Source organism: Camellia sinensis, chromosome 9 (assembly GCF_055761805.1).
Source record: "Camellia sinensis isolate YWXY chromosome 9, ASM5576180v1, whole genome shotgun sequence".
Classification (NCBI taxonomy): Eukaryota; Viridiplantae; Streptophyta; class Magnoliopsida; order Ericales; family Theaceae; genus Camellia; species Camellia sinensis.
The window spans coordinates 133,330,299-133,348,503 of record NC_138969.1 but is presented as its reverse complement, the minus strand read 5'-3'; positions in this window follow the sequence as shown (position 1 = coordinate 133,348,503).

Here is an 18,205-nt window from a genome sequence, read left to right as displayed (position 1 = left end):
ACTCCTGCGGTTTTGAATCTAATCTCACAAGTGCAATGTGAAATAAATAATCACCAAAGAGACCAAATCCAGCAAATCGTTTTGGAAAATTGATTTTGAATTAAAAGTGCCAAAATTGGACTGCTTTGTCAGATACATAGTCGACGCCTAAATATTTTATTTTGGGGAAATTTAGGAAACCCATGACTCGTGCCAAAGGCCACGTGTCCGTCATCACCAAAGTTGCTTCGGCTCAGGAACTTGGGTACGAGAGGAAAAGGTCATGAATTGAGCACCCCTGCTCGCCCGATTAAAGATCGGCCTCTGCTAATCATGATATGATTTTTATCAACATTATGTGTTCTTGTTCCAGTTATTAGGCTAGCATTACTATGTGATGTGCACATATAAGTATAGACTAGTTTTCTTAAGTTGGAACAATTTAATTTCATGCTTGTTTGCAAAAATAGTTTGAATTTGCCACCTCAAATGGGCTTGAAGTTTGCGGATTTTCCACCAAACATAGTGGGCTTAAAACATGATTTGCAACTCAACAAAGTGGGCTTAAAACATACATTCGTTGAATCGTTCCAATTCAAACAATAAGCCTTCATCCACAGGCAGCCAAACAGTTCATCACTTAAGCATTTAGCCTCATGGTGAGCATGCTAGACATGGCAATCACTCACACTCATGCAAATATGCTAAAGCACAAAAACTCACCTAGTACTCCAAGCTAAGAAGATGTGAGTTAGAAACATATGCATGATTCCTAACTATACAAAATATTTAATGCAACGCATGCAATATTCAATTAATAAGCTTGGCTACTAGTATGACATATGATTCAATTAAATAACATGTGGTTAAACATGTATTCAAAGAGGTACTGAAATGACGATGCAATTAGAGTGATGTGCCGAGCCTCGGTGCATGCAATACAAGATGAATGGATACAAGCATAAGGCATGCTAATTGAAACATGTCCCTAAACTAACTGTCAAAAGCAGTTAAATAAAAGGTAAAAACATGAGGGGTTGGAAGACATATACATTATTACAATACGCTCTCACGAAGGGCAGTCCGAATGAATAAGCTAACTAGCTAATTAAGCTAAGTTAAGTAAATTAAGCTAATTATTACAACACTTGAATAAATAGCTAAACTAATTAGCTAATTATTACAACACTTGAATGAATAATTAACTAACTATCTAAGCTAATTAATTAAGAATTTAACTAGGCTAAGCTAATTAAATATTACAATATCAACTAATTAGCTACAACTAATTAAACTAATTAAATAACCAAACGCATTTGATATGAGCATGATGGAAGATGGATGGAGGTTGCACGCGCATCGCCTGAAAGCCACTCTATTTGCCCCAAACTGCCTCTGTTTCTACAAAATTGCACTACTGGCCACACACCAAGGGCCGGCCGTGCATTACTGATGGCCGGCCGGGCCTATAGAAGGCCGGCCTTGCATTGATTTGGTACAAACTCTGCTTTTGTGATCTGAGGTGAAATCAGTGAAGAGAGAGCATTTTCAAGCTCTGTTTGTCCTTCTTTCCTTCTTTGTCATGGGAAAACCTCAAGAGAAAGATGGGATTGACTCCAAAACCATCAATGAGCGATATGATCGCTTGATGATCTTGGATATCATCTTGGACCAAAAATCAATAAATGTAATGCAAATGGACCACCCCGTCCTTTTTGTCATGGAATGAACTCAAAAAAGGGAAGTTGATACGCTTCAACGGCATCAAAAAACAATGAATTGATGCTTGATGAGCTTTAACACAAGGAACTTGGCATAACGTCTGGCCAAGTTCAAGCTATTTAAGCCATTTTCTTTAGGTGTGTTGATCCAAGTTTTAAACCAATTGTTTTAGGCCTTGCCATTCATTAGTCCATTTGTCCAAATGTGATGTTAAAGTCCTCTAAATAAGAAGTTATGTCAAACAAGAGGTCCTTCCAAGACATGAGAAGGAGACTACACCGTTGACGATGAATCTCTGAAGAGATTAAGCCATTTAGTGTAGGTCTCCTTTACATGCACTGAACAACCTCAATTGTTTGAAACCATTCTCATGAATGAAAGATATGGAATGATTGATTGATTAGCAAACTTAGACTTCAAACATAGAAATGAACAAATAAAGCATATTAAACAACAAGCAAGCCAACTTATGAGACCTCAAGTGTATTAAACAAGGCATGAACCAATTGAAAAAGCTTTGACAACCTCAAAACAGTCCTAAATACATGAAAATCAGAGGTGAAACATGTACGGAAAAGGTTTAAAAAGCTAGACAATAAAGATGAGAATTAAGGCTAGTAAACAAGGATGAGGAGGGGTGGCTAACCCCTCCATTTTTGAAGCTTCAAAGGATGGTTTTCAACCTTTTCAAACATCTAAAAATTAGTGTAAATACCAAAGGAAAAGAGTGGAAAGGAGAAGGTTTGAGTTATGAATAAAGGTGTAGAAACAGCAAACTTTCTCTATCCTTTTGGTAACCCTTCAAACCCAACTCCAGCACTTCAAACAAACTCAAAACCAACCAAAATAGCAAGAATAATGAAGTAAAGGATAGAAATGAAGGCAAGAGAAGAGAAAACAAGCTTATACCTTTCAAGAATTAAACTTGTTCATGGAGTTTCAAACTTGGTTTCAATGCACTCTCAAGCTTGAATTACACTTCCTCAAGATTAACCAAGGCTTTAGGATGGTAAGACAAGTTTGTATATGATGTATATAGGTGGTGTAAGCAAGCTACGTTAGCTCCAAGGTAACTTGCAATGGAAGAAGGATGAGTGGAGGGCTCTCAAGGTGTATATATCTCTTCTTGAATTTTTTTCAACCCCCAAAACAATCCCAGAGCTTTAGTTTTATAGAATTCAAGCTGAAAAGGTGATAAATATATTCAAAAATGGACAGCTGGCGGCCTCCCGCCCAAATAGTGTTTATCGCCGTTGAAGGCCGGCCGACCATTCATAACCACGGCTGGCCATTGCTGATGCACAGCCGGGCCTTGAAGGCCTCCCCTGTTTTTTTGGATCAAACTCACCTTAGAGTGAGAAATGGTCCAAAAATAAAACCCAAGGGTTCAAACAAGGTAAATGTTGAAGATGTGAGATTATTTCGGAAGCCTAACTGATTCCGAATCGCTGCGAATTCATAGTTCAACTTTCATCATTGAGTGCATTAAACAAAGCGTCTGAGTCTTGCGAGCGGTCAAAAATGGGGTGTCTACAAAGCGCAAGACAAAAACCCTTGGTACTACGATATTTGGAACTTCTTGGAAAAGGAGATTTATCCACCAGGGGTAAATGCCAAGAAAAAAAGGGGAATACGGCGAATAGCCGTCCAATTTATCATCTGCGGAGCTAAACTATACAAAAGAGGTCATTTGGGAATGCACAAGTTGTGTGTCGAAGAAGAGAAATCAAAACACCTGATGGAGGCCATTCATGGAAGAGAGTGCGGAGTGCACATGAATGGAGTGATGTTTGCCCGGAAGATTCTTAGGCAAGGTTACTACTGGTCCACAATGGAGGAGGATTGTATTGGTTTTGTTCGGCGATGTCGCAAATGCCAAATTCTACTAATCGCATGACTATCCCGTCGTCAAAACTGTACAACATGACTTCACCATGGCCTTTCTCGGTTTGGGAAATTGACGTCATCGGCGCAGTCACACCAAAAGAGTCAAATGGGCATGAATACATCTTGGTGGCAATTGATTACTTTACAAAGTCGATGAAAGCTCAGTCATATGCAGTGTTAAAGGCATCGCATGTGGGCAAGTTCGTCAGAAACAATATGATTTGCCGATATGGAGTCCCAAACGAGATCATATCAGATAATGGCTCCCACTTCAAGAAAGAAGTGATAGACTTGTTAGAGAAGTACAATGTGGCTTTCCATAAGTTATCTACATACCGGCCGCAAACCAACGGGGCTGTTGAGGCTGCCAACAAGAACATCAAGAATATTTTGCAGAAGATGATTGAGACCTACAGGGATTGGCCAGATAAATTGCCATTTGCACTCTGGAGCTATAGAACTTCAATTCGGACATCTATAGGGGCAACTCCTTATTCTCTCATCTATGGGATGGAAGCTATTCTACTAATTGAAATAGAAATCTCGTAACTGCAAGTTATAGCTAAGTGTCAAATAGCAGAGGCAGACTTGCAACAGAGCAGATTCGAAGAGCTGATGTTGTTTGATAAGAGAAGGCTGAAAGCATTGTATCATGTTCAGGGCTATCAACACAGAATTGCTCGGGCTTTTAACAAGAAGGTTAAGTGCCAGAATCTCAAAGAGGGAGATATGGTGTTGAAAGACAACCGAGCTTACATCTATGATCTTAGAGGCAAGTTCAGACGCAATTGGACAGGTCCTTACATCATGAAAACTATCTGGTTAAGTGGAGTTGTTATTCTCACGGACCTGGATGGCCTGGAATTTTTCCAACCAATCAACATGGACAAGTTGAAGAAATACTATCCTCAAGAGGCTCGCTAGGCCGAAAACCCAGAAGGGCAATCTAGGCAAAAGTAAGAGCATGAAAAATTAGAAACAAAGAAAAACTGAGCTCGCAAGGTTGAAAACCCTAAAGGGCAACTTTGGCAAAAGTTAGAGTGCAAAATGAGAGAGTTAATACTCGAGTAAACCTGAACCGAACTACGTAAGGCCTAATTTCTATCCTCGGGATACATAGACAACTTCACCCTGAAGTTCGACTGTAAACACCTCCAACTCAACTGCCATGTCTATGTGTCTGATCAGGTCATCTTTGTCTATTCTTTACCTAAGGGTTCAGTTATGATCTTTACTCTGGGAGAAAAACTGGTTACAATGCCGAGCAGTGGTGTTCAATCATGGGGCAATTTGTGATCTTTTGATTTAGGGTTGTACATCTCGGGGATTGATTCTGTGCATGTCAGGTGGTGTGTAGCTCGAATTTTTCGTGCCCCCCTTTCTGAAACTCGAAAAGAAGCCCTACACTTCGGACTCCTATGGTTCTGAATCTAATCTCACAAGTGCAATGTGAAACTGATAAACACCAACGAGTCCAAATCCAGCAACTCATTTTGGAAAATTGATTTTGAATCAAAAGTGTCAAAATTGGACTGGTTTGCCAGATACAGAGTCACCACCTAAATATTTTATTTTTAGGAAAATTTAGGAAACCCATGACTCGTGTCAAAGGCCACATGTCCGTCATTACCAAAGTTGTCTCGGCTCGGGAACTTAGGTACGAGAGGGGAAGGTTATGAACTGAGCACCCCCGCTCTCCCGATCAAAGATCGGCCTCCACTAATCATGATATGATTTTTATCAACATTATATGCTCTTGTTTCGGTTATTAGGCTAGCATTACTATGTAATGCGCACAAGAAAGTATTGACTAATTTGATCAAATTGAAACAATTCAACCTCATGTTTGTTTACGAAAATGGTTTGAATTTGCCACCTCAAATGGGCTTAAAGTTTGCGGATTTGCCACCAAACATAGTGGGCTTAAAACTGATTTGCCACTTAACTAAGTGGGCTTAAAACATACATTTGTTGAATCGTTCCAATTCAAGCCACAAGCCTTCATCCACAGGCATTCAAACAATTTATCAGGTAAGCATTTAGCCTCATGGCAAGCGTGCTAGACATGCCAACATTCGCATTCATGCGAATATGCTATAGCATTAAAAACTCACCTAGTACTCTGAGCTAAGAAAACATAAGTTAGAAGATTCCTAACTATGCGACATGTCTAATGCAACACATGCGAAGAATGCAACTAAAATAGGCTTGGCTACTAAGCATGGCATGTGAAACAATTTGATAACATGCAGTTAAACACGTATTCGAGGAAGGTATTGAAATGACAATGCAGTTTGAAAGATGCGCCGAGCCTTGGTGCATGCAATACAAGATGAATGGATTCAAGCATAAGGTATGCTAATTGAAACATGTCCCTAATCTAACCATCAAAAGCGATTAAATAAAAGGGAGAAAGACGCGGGGTTGGAAGACATACGCATTGTTACATTTTGCTTTCACGAAGAAGAGTCCAAATGAATAAAGCTAAGCTAATTAAGGTAATTAGACTAATTATTACAAACCGAAATAAGAACCTAAACTAATGAACTAATTATTACAACACTTGAAAGAATTAACTAGTAAGCTAAGTAATTAATTTACAACACAAATGAAAACAACCTAATCAATTACGATGTTTAACTACGTTGCCACTACTCCGCCTCGGTAAATGGAAGATGCACATGCTCGATTTTTGCCCAAAAAGACTTCTGTTTTGCTCTCGAAAGCCTCTGTTTGCAGAGTTGCACATTTCTAGAACCTTTCTGCTCCACCTTACCAACATTCTGCTAAGGTTTACATCAGTGGCCAGCTAGCCATGGTTGAATGCTGCCAGCCATCTGCCTGCCAAAAAGGTGGTCTGCCGGCCATCTATGGTGCACTGTCGGCCATAGATGGTGGCCTACCGGTCACTGATGCATTGGATCACCATGTTGCAACAGAGTACAAACAGAGCAAAAAGAGGGTTTTTTCAGTGATTATCTGCATAATTCACCTCTCATTTTCATGGACAAATCCAAGGAGTTGTGAAATTAAACCACAAACCACCAATCTAAGCAATTTCATTACATGTTGGCTTATGATTCAAGGTGTGCAAGCTCAATAAATGCAAAACAAGACACTCAAGAACCATCACCCTATCATGCATGATCATGGGCAATGGAGACCTAGGAAACTAGAGACATTTCATCACTTTGAGTATGAAATGTCCCAATTTTTCTTGTGTTTAATTAACGTCCAATTGAACACACAATACAAAAGTTATTGTCTTGCTCAATTTTAGTCCCAAGTTGTTAGTTACTCATTTTGACTTACCAACCATTCTTTAGTCCAATTAAGTCCAAAAGGTGAGTTAGAGTCCTCTGATGGAAAGAAGGCTCAAAACACAAGTTGTTTTGGGTATGGAAGAAGTCTTATACCGTTGGTAATGAACCCCCTAAGGGATTAAACCATTAAGTATGAAACCTCAATTTCACACTTAGGTAAACAAATGACTTGAAGCAACTTTCAAAGAAAAAAGAAAAGCCAAGAAAGGAGGGAGGTTGCAGAGGCGATTAGTGCTGAAATAAAGTGCAGAAGAACACCAAAACATGCAATCAACTCAAACAAGAGGTGCCTAACGGCAAAAAACAACAAACTTGTGAGGACTATTACACTTCAACCATGCAAAACAAGACTCAACTGACCCAAATAGCCCAAAATAGAGCTAAAGTAGTCTAAAACAAGGGCAAAAACATGCTAGAACAAAGCTACAAAAAGCTAGAAAAACATGCTAACACATGGAGTTAACTAGGTTAGCAAACAAGACACAAGGAGGGGAGGTTAACCCCTCCAATTTTGGACTTCAAAACATGTTTTTTGCCACTGAAAACACTCTGAAATTCATTGGTTAAAGGCCCCAAAAAAGATGATTTAAAATGGGAAACAAAGCGCAAAAGCCTTACAAACAAGGAATAAAGAAGGGTGAGACGCCCCTCTAACCGCAAATGGCTTGAAACACCAATTTCAACCCATTAAAACAGAGATTTTTATAGCTCAAAAGTACCCAAAAACAGTGGGAAAAGATGGAGAAACAAGTATACTAAAACAAATTATAAGACAAGTGTTATACCTCTTGAAGCCAAGCACAACTTTACGCACAAATACAAGCTAAAACCACCTTCAAGAGCTCCAACAAGACCTTAAGGGACCTAAGCTCAAAGGTGATCAAGTTTGGTTAAGGAAGTCAAGGCAAGAATGTAGTGTAAGTAGGCAAAAGTGTAAAGAAATGCAAGAGAGAGAGAGAGAGAGAGAGAGAGAGAGAGAGAGAGAGAGAGAGAGAGAGAAATCTAGAGAAAGAGAGAATTTTGAGTTTTTAAATGTTCCAACCTTAAAACAAGAGAGAGGGCCTACCCATATATACAAAACATGAATTCTATACAAGGAGATCTAGCCCTCCACGTGTGGACAGGTGCAAGCATCTGTGCAACTAGCTGGCACAGCTGGCACAAAATATCTATAGAAAACACTGGTGGCTGGACGGCCATTAGTGATGGCCGGCAAGGCACATCAATGGCCAACAGACCAGAAGCTCTAGCCGGCAGCCTTCATAGATGGTCGGCAGGCTGCCAAAAACTGTATGGGAGGAAGACCAAGACATGGTCCAAAAAAGAGACAAAATGGATGTATGGTTTGAAAGGCTGAAACATATGGCGTTTCGCTGAGGGCTTCGAGCACTCGGCGAGAAATCAGGCTCGTCACCAGATGTTCTTGCAAGAACATCCAAGTCTTGAAAGGCCGTCAAAAATGGGATGCCTACAATTGCCCCTCTTTGACAGAACTTGGAGTCATGGAATGATGTGAGTGAATGTCAAAGCCTAGAGACGACCCATTTTGACAAGGCCATAAGACTTGGACAAACAATCAAGACAGAAAACAAAATGGTTGCACCCGCAGGCTGCCTACGTATTCCTTTGCAAGGAATCAAACCAGCGTAGTTCTTGGGCAAAATGCAAATGATATGCAAGATGCAGGAACATAACTTATGATCATGCAATGAGGCTACGCAATGAAACATTTAAATACAAATGCTATGCAAAGAAATGCTACGGTTAAACAAACTGAAACAAAGCACAACAATTCCGAACACGAAAAGAACCACGTGCCACGCGCTAGAAACCCAAACCCAAACTACATTTCATGCAAAAAGGATGTAAGAAAATTATGCAGGCTTAACTACGCATCACGCAAAAAAGGCGAAGGGTGACGCAACCGTCGGTTACACTCGAGGTCTAAATCGAGATCCTAACACGTCACACACGGAAGGAGGAAGGGGATGGTGTGAACACCGGTCGCACCCGAATATTTTTAACCAATTGGAAATCCTAACGTGTTGCACGTGAGAGGAGGAAAAGTGGTGTGAACACCGAGCACACCCGAATGTTTTTAACTGAAGGGTGGTGTGAACACCGGGCATACCCAATGTTTTTAACTGAAGGGTGGTGTGAACACTAGGCGTACCCAGTGTTTTTAACCAAAGGGTGGTGTGAACACCGGGCGTGCCCGAGTGTTTTTAACCGAAGGGTGGTGTGAACACCGAGCGTACCTGGGTGTTTTTAACCAAAGAGTGGTGTGAATACCGGCCGTACCTGAGTGTTTTTAACCTAAGGGTGCAATCCTAACGCATCTTACACGATAGGAGGAAAGGTGGAAAGATACGATCTAAAGGGCACGAGTGATTTCGACTGGAACTCCTCTGAATGAACCGTACATACAATATCATGCATGTGTAGGAGAGAGACTTAACAAATGCGATACAGTAAGAATGCATGTTCTATGCAAGAAAAACATGCAAGATACAATGTTAATGGCATGTTCTATGCAAGAAACAATAAGCATATTCTATGCATGATCGGTAACGGGAGCATATTCTATGAAAAAAAACGGATGTAGATTCCATGCATGATTCAAGACAAATGCATATGCCATGCGTAATTCAAAACAAATGCATATTCCATGCATAATTCAAGAGCAAACGTAAGACACGCACGCAATTCCCGTGAGATGTACATCTTACAATAACATATGTGCAATGCATATTTTATGCCACAAAGTGAAGTGCATGTTCCGTGCAACAACAAATAGGAAATGCATGTTCTATGCAAGATATCAAAGCATGATTTGACCAAAAAAAACTTGAAGGAAACTTCTAATTCACCTCTCAGAAGAATTATAATGAATTTAAAGGATACATCTCGTTCATGTTGACAAGTGACAAACGTCGCGCACCGAAAACATAGTTTCGAGCTTCCACAGAGGCATTCTGAACTCAACAGTAAACAATCCCTTCTATTCTTAGAAACTAAGGACACAAAACAGCATCAAGAACCCCATGAGAGTTGTCGGCCACCTGCTAGTCATGAGGGAAGGCCGCCAGCCAGGTGCCGGCCGACAATGGACCTTGCCGGCCATCGATGGCAGATTGAGGGCAAAATGGGCTTTTCGGCTCGGGCCTTTAAGTATGAGCCACTAGGGCTCATTTCCTCACTTTCCCTTGACCGAAAATCATCTCCCTCTCTCTCTCTAGACCTTGATTCTCTCTAAATTTGCACTTTCTACGTGTTTTTCAACACCCTACGCGAAGTTGATTTGCTAAGTCCCCTTTATTCTCTTCACTTTGAACCGATTAAAACTTGATTTTGGTGCTTCCTTCCTCATTTCCAACATTCTAGGCTCATTCCCCTCAAGTTTCTCTCGAGTTTTGTGCACTTTTCCAGACTTTGACTTTTTCCTCCATTTTCTCTCTCCTATGGTTTGACTTTTTCCAAGTTTACTCTTTTTCTTCATTTTTCTTCACTTTTCACCCATCTTACACCTATTTTCAGATGGCAGACGAGGTTCCTCATGACAGGGCTCCTCTGGAGATTCCCCCAATAGTTGCACCTGTGCCAGAGGTAAAGTAGCTGATAGCTGACCTTGTACTCTACCCCCTCCTTTAGGTGGGTCTGATCATGCCCAAACTGACGCCTGCATTGGAAAAGGAAGTAAAACACGCAGTGCGTAAGGCAAATCAATTGTATGCCAAGCTGTCGAGCCATGCAGTAGCTCATCTCAGTTAGATGAAGCCAAGGGCAATGCCAAGCTATGTCAACAGCAGACCTGTTGCACCACCATCCCTCATCCAGGAAATCCACTAGTCGGTGGCAGAAAAAATAGCCTTGAGCTGAGTACTCAAGGCCAGAGTCCACTACCTTCAGCTTATTCGCAAGCCACACGTAGGGAGGGATGAAAAAAAGAGAGATTAAAGAATAAAGAGATGTGTGTTGAGAGATAACTGAGAAAACGGCTTTGAGATGAAAAATAGAGCATGAGTGCCAAGCGATGTAAGAAACACATATGAGAAAAAATGGGAAACAATACTTGAAGAATTAGTGGACTCCCCGCGAATCTGGTAGTCTCCCATCGATGAAAGGCATCTAAACCCATCAAGGTCTCGGCTAATACGAAGGTAATGCAACTCTTGCCTTCTCTTAGACCTTGGGCCACTTTGATCAAATGAATGCTAGACCCGCCGAAGCTAGAGGTGTAGACGTCCCCGAACGCCCCGGGAGGATGAGTCCCGTTCTGTTCATTTGGGGTTACTACAGTTCGGACTCGACTTGTGTCACGGTTCTTAATCTAAACCAAAGAGTCCAAATCTGGCAAATCGTTTTGAGAAACAGATTTTTGAAAAAGTAGTGCCAAACATGGACTGCTTTGCCAGATACAGAGTCGCCACCTAAATATTTTAAAATGGGGGAATTTAGGAAACCCTGACTCGGTGCCGAAGGCCACATGTCCGTCATCACCGGAGTTGTCTCGGCTCGGGAGCTTGGGTACGATCGGGGAAGGTCAGCTATGAGCACCCCCTTTCGCCCGGTCCGAAGACCGGCCTCTACTAACCGTGATATCCGTTTTTGAAAACTTTATGTGTTCGTAAACCAATTGTTAGCCTAGAATTACTATGTTATGCGCGCAGCAAACAAGTATAGACTAGATTGCCTAATTTGGAAATAAACATTGCATATCCGTTCGGTTTGAAAATGCTTTGGAATTTGCTACTCGCAAGTAGGCTAAAACACGGATTTCAACGAGTTTTTCCAACTCAAACAATCCAACCTTCACCCACAGGCATTCAGGCAGTTTATAACACATAAGCATCTAGCCACATGTTAAGCATGCTGACATGGCAACATTCACACTCATGCGATATGCTAAAGCGGCAATACTTACATCGTACTCCGTGCCAAAACAAAGAACTCGTTAGCAAACATGCATGATCCAAGTCCATGTTAAGTGCCTAATGCATCGCATACAAAGTGTTGCTAAGATAGGCTTGGCTAACCTAGACATGTCATGTGAAAATGCACAATTAACACATATTCAGTTTGGAATTTGAAAATACATATGCAGTTAGCATGATGTACCGAGCTCAATGCATGTAATACGAATGCATGGATGCACGCATGCATAGCATGAGGTATGCTAATTTAAACGTGTCCTAATACTAACCATTAAAGCGGGTAAGTAAAAGGGAAGAAAGAAGTGAGGTTGGAAGACATACACACCACCCACGCACACTTATTACAGATTTGTCCTCACTCGGAGGGACCGAATAAATATTACAAATTAATTAACTACACCGACTAATTAATATTACAAATTGCCTAATTTAATTAACAAATTAAATAGACTAATTAAAACAGGAAAACGCCTCGGGAAGCGCGCCGCCATGCGCAAGCTGCCTCTGTTTTCTCTCCTATGCTCCTCTGGAGGCTGTCAAAACCTCAGGGTTGCATCCCTAGGCACTGGGGAGTACCACCGGCTGAGTGGAATCATCACCGGCACTGGTATGTGTCCATCGGCACAAAATTGAGTCTGTCGGAAGAGAAAAGGTTGCCGGCCGGCACCTTACACTGCCGGTCGGCAAAGAAAGTCTGCTGGACCTGCAACTCACAGCAACAGAGGGCAAAACAAGGCATGGCAGCACAATTCAAGGCATGTATGCACCAACCATGTCTCTTGTCATTGTGATGACTCAAAGGGACATGTGCCTTGGTTCTCGGACCAGCAATCACGCATTTCTGTGCATGATGGCCCAAGGAACCAAGTATGCAACTTTGATTTCAAATGCATGCAAACCAATCAAACAAATTAGGCCTAATTCCTATCACCATTTCAAGGAACAAGGCATGCATGCAAGATGCAATGCAACCTAGGCATACAAGCTAAGAATGCAACATGGCATGGCAAGGCACTTATGCAAGCATACAAGCATACATATGGCAATGCAAATGGATGGAAAGATGGGCTTATACATGAATTAGGCAGCTCTAAAATAGGCCTAAAACAGTGGCCATTGTGCTAAAAAGTGAGGGCTAAATGGCATACACACACACATGCACATAAGGACCGACACTTAAGCACAAAACGAGCAATATTCAAGCACACTTGAAAGGAGGAATCATGGACTAATTAGCATGCAACATAAGTATTGAAATCATGTTAGGATGGTGCCAAACCAAGCAACAAAATCAAGCCAAAACATGCAACGAATAGTCCAAGTGTTCAAAGCAAATCAATAAGGCATTGAACTACACTTAACATGACCAAACATGGCATGCATTAAACAACTAAAAACAGATTTTTAGCATGTTAAAACAAGGCCAAAGGACTCCTTAGATGGCATCTAAGTGGCCCAAATTCAAAGGCATGCAAAGGCATCAAAACATGGAGCACGCAACACATGCTTATGAGGCATTAAAGATGCATGCAAGGCAACCAAGCAAGCATGGAAATGGGACTGAAATAACATATAAAGCGACCCCAAATCACCAAAACAATGCAAAGATGGCATGCTACACATGCACATACTCAAGGCCAACAAGCCTAAATACAAAGGAGCTATATAATGCATGCTAAAATCAACCCAAATACTTATGGACAGATCTAAAACATGGCAAAATAAGCACATAATCTTCACAAATACAAGCCTAAAACATGCTCCAACAAAGGCTAACAACCTAAGGCATATTAAGGCATAAACATGGCATTACATGGCAACTATGCTAAACATGCATGGAGTTCCAAAACCAACTTGAAATCATGTTATATTATGGATATATAAGCATGAAAAACAAACCAAACATGCTCAACACACACTCAAGCATAGGCTTCCTTGAGAGGCCAAAATATGCCCTTTTCAAGGACAACAAGGAGAGGGGGTGGCCCTCTCCTTCTTAGGACTTCAAAGCATCATCTGCACCACTGAAATCCCTCAAGATTTCAGTGGTGAAGAGACCTCAACGCCAAAATCCCGGAGCTAACACAAAATGGCTCAAAATGAGGCCTTTCAAGGCCTAAGGGTGGTCAACAACCCTCAAACAACAAAACACTCTTAATAAACAATAAAGAGGGCCTAAAAACAGAACTTTTTTATGTTATACAACAAGCACAAAAACAGCTCTAAGATAGGTATAAAATCAAAGCAAAAATGGGGAAAAAAGGGACTAGTTTCTTACCCTTGTAGTCCTCTTCAACAATGGTGCTCCAATGGCCTTCTTGAGCTTGAATCTAACACCAAAATCTCAAAACACACTCTTTGGAACCTTAGCTCCAAGAGGAAGGTGAAACACTAGGTGTTTGTGTGCAATAGTGAGACACAAAACACCTAGTGTGCAAATAAGAGGGAAAGAGAGATAGAGAGTGTATATCTAACCCTAACCCTAGAAAAACCAGAGCTTGGTCTGTATTTTCCTCTCTAAAAAATGTCTAAAAGCCCTCTCCTTGCCTTAGAGAGAGTTTCTCTCTATATGCCTCTTGTAAAGCTTACAAGACAAGCTTTGCAAGAGGGAGATCCCTCCATACACGTGTATGGAGGGGGAGCAAAAGCAATACAGCTGTCTAAAAATATCTGCAAAAGCAGATGAACAGCAATCGGCTGGCCAAAAATGTCATCTTGGCCAAAAAGAGTGCCGACCGGCACAAAAGAGTGCCGACCGGCAACAAAGAGTGCCGGCCGGCAAACTATATTGCCGGTGGCAGTAAAAACCAGCCGGGGGCCTCTAGTCACTACCGGTGATGGGTGGGGATGGTCTACAAGCCCCACCTTGCCTCTCAAAGGCAAGATGCAAGTGTTTGGTGCAAAACCAAACACTAAACGGTCAAGTTCGGAGATCCTGAGGCAAGGCGCGCGAGCCGAGGCCTCCGGGAACTCCAAACGAACACAAACATGGATAATCACCGAGTGTTCAAACGGTGACGTCCAAGTCTTGAGGACGGTCAAAAATGGGGTGTCTACAGTTGCCCCTCTTTGACAGAACTCGAAAGTCATAACAATGACGGGAGTGAATGTCAAAGCCTAGAGACGACCCATTTTTGACAAGGCCGAAGACTCAGACAAACGTGCAAGACAAACAAGATATGCGCCCGAAGGCGGGGGCAAAATGCAAGACAATGCACGAAGCCGGGCATAAATTATGATCATACAAAGAAAGCTGTAATGAAGCAAACATGCGACAATTTTAAGCTAGCATACCAAACTACACTACAATGCAGAAAGGATGTAAGAGAATTATGAAACTCTCAGTACGTCTCACTCGGGAGATACAATACCTGTGCGGCTCGTCTGGTTGCACCAGCTGCAAATGAACCGTACATACAATAACGTGCCTGAAAAGAAAACAAACTTAACAGGTGCAATATGGTTGGCAACATGCATGGCAATGCAAGGATAGTGGTGTACTCGAAATGCGTGACAGCGCAAAGCAAGTGGGGAGCATAACAATGCTGTGGAAATACAAATAGGTACGTGGAGCAAGCGGTCTACGCAGTCAACAAAATTGATCATGATCATGCGGTCTACGTAGGTGATGATATTTAGCAAATATGCGGTCTACGCAGTTGAAACATGCGGTCTACGCAGGTGATGAAACTGAACATGCGGTCTACGCAATGAAGACATGCGGTCTACGCAGGTAATGAAATTAAGCATGCGGTCTACGCAATCAAAACATGCGGTCTACGCAGGTAATGAAATTTAAACATGCGGTCTACGCAAGTAAGACATGCGGTCTACGCAGGTAATGGAATTAAGCATGCGGTCTACGCAATCAAAACATGCGGTCTACGCAGGTAATGAAATTAAACATGCGGTCTACGCAATCGAAACATGCGGTCCACGCAGGTATTGGAATTAAACATGCGGTCTACGCAAGTAATGGAATTAAGCATGCGGTCTACGCAATCAAAACATGCGGTCTACGCAAGTAATGAAATTTAAACATGCGGTCTACGCAATCGAAACATGCGGTCTACGCAGGTATTGGAATTAAACATGCGGTCTACGCAATCAAAACATGCGGTCTACGCAGGTAATGAAATTTAAACATGCGGTCTACGCAATCGAAACATGCGGTCTACGCGGGTATTGGAATTAAACATGCGGTCTACGCAGTAATGAAATTTAAACATGCGGTCTACGCAATCGAAACATGCGGTCTACGCAGGTAATGAAATTTAAACATGCGGTCTACGCAATCGAAACATGCGGTCTACGCAGGTAATGGAATTAGCATGCGGTCTATGCAATCAAAACATGTGGTCTACGCAATCGAAACATGCGGTTTACGCAATCAAAACATGCGGTCTACGCAGGTATTGGAATTAAACATGCGCTCTACGCAATCAAAACATGCGGTCTACGCAAGTAATGGAATTAGCATGCGGTCTACGCAATCAAAACATGCGGTCTACGCAGGTAATGAAATTAAACATGCGGTCTACGCAATCAAAACATGCGGTCTACGCAGGTAATGGAATTGAACATGCGGTCTACGCAATCAAAACATGCGGTCTACGCAATCAAAACATGCGGTCTACGCAGGTAATGAAAATAACAATGCGGTCTACGCAATCAAAACGTGCGGTCTACGCAGGTAATGAAAATAACAATGCAAATGTGTGGCGCATGACAGCGCAATGTAATGCACCGAAGTAGTGTGATGAACTCGTGCAACACACATGGGGCAATTTTTGAATTCAAAAAAGGATACAAAAAGGATACACCTTGCACGAATTCGAGTGCCACGCACTGGAGACACGGCCCGCGGTCAAAACGGAGGCCGGTTGAATATCGGAGATGTACTTTCTTGAACTTTCTTGAGCTAGGAAGACCAAAAACAACTCAAATGGCCTAAACAAGGCTGTGGGAACCCCACCGGCCGAAAGATGAGGCCACCGGCTGACCATCGGCACAAAAACAATTCCATCGGCACAAAAAAGTGCCGGCCGGCACAAAACATTGCCGACCGGCAAACAGTTGCTGATGCGGGGCAGTTTTGAATTTTCACCTTGGGTGTTATAAAATAGGGCTTCAAGCCCTATTTCCTCATTTCTCTCACGCCGAAAACCTTTGCCCTCTCTCTCTAGAGTGTTTTTCTCTTCCCCGTTTCTCCGTTTCTTCGCGTTCTACGCCCGTTTCGTCGTCGGATTCGCATTTCTCTTCGCGTTTCGGACGTTTTCGACCGATCACATTCTCGTTTCGGTGCCTCGTTTGGCGTTCTCGCCTTTTCGGGGTTTGTTCCCCTCACTTTCCTCTTCATTTCCGTGCCCTTTCACATTCCGGCCTTCTCGGGAGTTGACTTTCCGGTTGACTCTTCGTATTCCGACCCGGTTTTCCTTTTCCGGGCCATTTTCACACCATTCTCTACATGGCGGACGACATTCCACGTGGCGGGATTCCCCCGGACCACGAGATGGATCCCGGGGTCGAGCTCTTACCACTGAGCGAGCGCCTGTTCGACCCGGCAACCTACCGGCCGGCGATCCACGTTCTGCCCCCAGACGGCCTGCGTCAGTTCCGGAGCTTTGAGAGATACGCGGCGCCTGAGCTACTGCTGCGTGAGCCTACCTCCCACCTTTCATTCGGCACTTCCGAGGTAACTTCCTTCTTTCTGCTTTACTTTCCGCAATGTAGGATACAAAACTGCCATAGTTAGTTGTACTCTTTAACTGCTGAAATCTGATATGCCGTAGACCGTAGTTGACTGTAAACATAGATACAACTGATATCTGCTTGAGACTGACACATGCACACACACTGCACTAGCCCCGAATCATTCAAACACACAGCACACACTGTATTTCACTGCATACACTGGCATCCAGTATTCGTCTAAATCTGTTAAATTTGCACACAATGCTATATCTGTTCTGAAACACCCAAACACGCTGACACAGCACACGTATTTCACTGCAAGCACACCGGCACCCGGTATTTGCCTGAAACTGACAAACTTGCATACACGCTATATCTGTCCTTTCAAAACTGCATTTTGAATGTTGTCTTGCAATTGTCATTTTCTGTTTGCAGGAGGGTTCCCATACCATTTGCGGGTATGGGAATACTGGTGCACGGGAGTGGTATGATGAGCTCCCTGATGCGGTCCAGCGCATCGTGGACCGAGCGGGCTTCGGTACCTTCTACCGAGGGCTCTCCAGTTTGTCCACATGCAGACCTCTCCTTGCTGCTTTGGCGGAGAGGTGGTGGTACACCACCGATTCTTTCCATTTTTCTGCTGCAGGGGACATGACGAGGACCCCT